The sequence below is a fragment of the Hipposideros armiger genome, unplaced genomic scaffold, assembly GCF_001890085.2.
Source record: "Hipposideros armiger isolate ML-2016 unplaced genomic scaffold, ASM189008v1 scaffold_658, whole genome shotgun sequence".
Lineage (NCBI taxonomy): Eukaryota > Metazoa > Chordata > Mammalia > Chiroptera > Hipposideridae > Hipposideros > Hipposideros armiger.
Genome location: NW_017732008.1, coordinates 286,595 through 290,987, shown reverse-complemented (window position 1 = coordinate 290,987; position 4,393 = coordinate 286,595).

Here is a 4,393-nt window from a genome sequence, read left to right as displayed (position 1 = left end):
AGATTTACTACCTTTGTTACCATTATCTTGTCACATATAATGTCAATAAAACTAATGTGCTTCTCCCAAAATGATATGCTGAAGTTTTAACCTGCAGGATGTTATCTTATTTGGAACTAGATTTTTTTTTTTTTTTTGGAGGACAGTGTCACTGGCCCTCATATGTGGGATCTGAACCGGGGCCCTCTGGTGTCCCAAGCCAGCTCTTAACCATCGCGCCACTCGGCTGGCCATGGAACTAGATTTTTGACAAACCACCAGAAACTAGGAAGAGGCAAGGATTGGGTCCCTACACGTCTCAGAGAGAACATGGCTCTGTCGACACCTCGGTTTCAGACTTCTAGTCTCCAAAGCTATGACAATAAATAGATTTCTGTTGTTTTAAGCCAGCCAGTGTGAGATAATTTATTAATGCAGCCCTAGGAAACTAAACACTGTATAAGTTTAGGGTGGACAATCTGATGATTTGATACACATATATATTGTGCAATGTTCACCACAATAAGGTTAGTTAACAATTGCTTCACCTCACGCAATTGCCATTTTATTGTTATGAGAATATTAAAGCTCTACTCTCATAGCAACTTTTAACTATACTATACAGCACTGTTAACTGTAATCACCTTGCTATATATTACATCCTCACAACTTATTCATCTTATACCTGGAAGTGTGTACCCTTTGACCAACATCTCTCCATTTCCCCTACCTCTCAGTCCCTGAAAACCAGCTTTCTAGTCTGTTTCTATGAGTTTGATCTTTTTACAGAGGTATTCAAGTTCAAATGAGGTCATTAGGGTGGGTGGGCCCCAATCCAATGTGACTGATGTCCTTATATAAAGGGGAAATTTTGACATGGAGACAGGCTCAGGGAGATGTGAAGACACAGGGAGAAAATGATGTGAAGATGGAGAGATGGAGGGATGCATCTAGAAGCCAGGGGATGCCAGCAAGCCACGAGAAGCTAGGGAGACGCAAGGAAGGAGTCCCTACAGGTCTCAGGGAGAGCGTGGCCCTGCTGACACCTCAATTTAGGAATTCTAGTCTCCAGAACTATGACAATAGATTTCTGTTGTTTTAATGCCAGCCAGTGTGTGATAATTTATTAATGCAGCCCCAGAAAACTAAAATAGTATACCATAAGATTTATTATATAATGTGTATATTAATTATAAATAAGCTATACTTATATCTTCCATAAATGCACTAATTTATGTTCTTTAAGAAACTGAATGAGAATAATTTAAAACAAACATAGGGACCAACAGTTTTGTGTTGTTTTAATACTCTCAGAGCTGATACTGAAGGAAGTGAAAAGAAACTTACTCTTTATTTTCAAAGCATTATAATTATTCTTTTTATAGGTGACCCTCATAAAAGAGCTAATTATAAATATATTGGTTAAATTATATGTGATGATACTTTGGAGATATGTGTATATAATGTTTGGGGATCTTTAATCAAGCTGTCAAAAAGAGATCACCAATAAAAAGAGAATAATTCAGTTATCATTTTTCTAAGCTTCTCAGAGTGCTTTGGAAATTATTACATCATTCTCATAATACCTAAAGCATGTCCTAAAAGATCTCTTTTATGAAATTTATGTTCAAAGTGTGTAAAAAATAATGGAACTTACAATTACATTATTCACTTACATAGCACTTGATAATAAGTTGAAAGTACTGCATTTCAAAATGCCTTTTATAATTCCTTAACCTTTGAAGTCAGACACATCCATTTAAATTAAATGTATAGGACTGATATGATTGCAGTGATATCATCAATTCATCACATAGAACTTTACAGTTTTAAAGCAATTTCACATGTGCTCTATCATCTGAAGCTTACAACACTCTGTATATGTAAAATAAATGAAATGCTGAGGTACAAAATCTTTGCAGGCTCTTAGTGGAGAAGCCAAACACAAGAGTTCCCATCTCAGGTGTTGCAAATATATTGATCTTTAAAAGTGCCTGATTTTAGGATGCCTATCTATTAATATGTCAGCTACAAAAATGTTGAACAAATGTGTCAATTAGGAGTAGCTTTAGACAAAATGAAAGGTCTTTTTCTGACCCCAAATTTCTTTCAGAGCTGTCCTATTGCCACCTCTGTCCATACTCCTCGATGATACCCAGCGCTGTAATAGCAAACATATGAAGGTCTGGTAACTTAACGTTACGCTCCCCCAAAAATACAAGTCCAAATGTAGACTTACTGAAAATGAGATGCTAACTCAAAGAAATAAGGTTTAATAGTATAGTTTTATATATTATGTCACCTGGGTAGGAAAAATATGCTTAGGCACTGAAGTGTGCTGTGAATTCTATCATAACATGCAGACTTCAACCTATGTAACGCTGGCTTATAATATGAAAGCCATATTGGATGATGGGTCAAGGAAGAAAACACTAACAACATTAAAAACATGGGGCTTTGCTCCTTTCATTTCTTCAGCTCCAGGTGTGCATTCTAAATTGGAGACTTAAAATGTAGCACATCAGCACAATGAAGCTCTGTAAATGATACATTGCTGTGTTGTGATCTCTGAATGGTAGGGGTTGGGGTTTGTTAAACTTTTAGAATAAGTTGTGTCACTTGGGTTTTTTTCTTCTTCACTTTGGTGATAAAGCTACATAAGAGTTCAAGGATCCCTGGTGCCACAATGATTAGAATATGTGGAAAATCTTGATTTGTGTCCCCTAGAGTTTGGGGGAAGGCATAGAGATGATGTCTACATCTTGCGTGATAAGGAAATGGAAAAAAAAATACTGGCTGGAAATTCCTTTCAGAGTGGAGTAAAGAGACAAGGTGATTGTGGAGTTTGGTGGCTCAAAGATGCTGAGTTTCCTATGGGCTATGAAGACCCTTTAGAAGGTAGCAGACTAGAATCATTCTGAAAGGACACTACGTAAAAGGACTGCCTCATGGGGTGAGGCAAGGCAACTTCTGCATAAAAAGACCAAGAAAATGCAGTAAGTTCCCAGTATTTTCATTATTAATTAAGCGAATAGTGCCGTGGAAGTAGGATGGGGCAGGGTATAAAGATATGGGGCAGGGTGGCAGATGAGATTATTATCCAGTAACGGTCACACTCTTCCCCTCACTTTCATGGAATAAGTATCAACTGATGTTGGGCTTGCCCATGTAACTTGCTTTGCCATTGGTGTGACACCACATAGATTTGAAATAGGCTTGCATACTGTAGCCTGTCTGTCCTCCCTTCGTCATGAGAAGAATTTTCCTCAGTCAGTTCATTCTTCCCAGAAGAAGGATGAGAATGAAAGACAGGTGGAGCAGAGTCACTCCAAACTAAGCCAAACCATGGACTTCTGAAAAGTTATAATTTACTGTTGTTTTAAACCACTGAGTTTTGGGGTAGTTTATAATGCAACAATAGCTGATTAACAAAGGGAGCTGCCCCAAGGATTCTAAGAAAGTGTCCTACAAGAGAAGGGGCCAGGTTTGATGTTAGGTAATATTAAACTGGACCAGGATTTCTAATACCTAGCAAAAAGACAGTTCTAATACCCATAAGTGAATGGATAGCTATAAATGGTATCTATTTATATTCAGAGATGGGAAAGGAAAACCAACAAAGCTGGTTTCTAGTGGGATGTTTTTAGTTATATATACGCAAGTATATATAAGTTATATATATATATTTTTTTTATTATTATTTTTTATTTTTTTTTCTTCTTCTTTTCATGAATGACTGCTTTAAAAGGTGAAATGGAGTCACTGGAGAAAACCAAAGTAGAATATGCTCACTCAAAAGTAAATCATCCATTTGCAAAATTACCCATTAGGTTAATGTTTTCTTTCCACATTGGTAGGATAGTTTCGGTAATTTGGGGGCACCAAGTAGCCTTCATAATCAGATAACATGCTATCGATTCCATAGAAGTGGTTTGATTGGATCCACGGTGTCTTTACCCACAGAGCAAAGCTTTTGCATATTGCTAAGTTAAGATAGTTTTAGTAACCCACTATGCCTATTATGCTAACTTTGTACTTTATGCTGATATCTAAAAAATATGAAAATAATGAAGATGGTAAAGTATAGAATTTATCATAGTTATAGATATAATTAAAATATGAAATAAAGTACTACAGTGTAAACTCAAATTGTCTTTGCAGTTTTGAGGTTAATTTGTTTAATTTGCTGGTGGCACCTTGGGAGAAGTGTCCCTTGCTTTCTTGTGCATGCAGCTCTTTTGTCCCTTCTGTTGGTGTGCACCACAGGAGATCTGCTATTCTCTTTGTCTCAGGCTGAGAAATCCCAGTGATCAGGAAATACGTACTTTTTTTTTTTCCCCCTGCTAGCTGCTTTATGTCTATCTGGGGGGGAAAACAAAACCAAACAAAACGAGCCAACCAGTAAACGACTGTA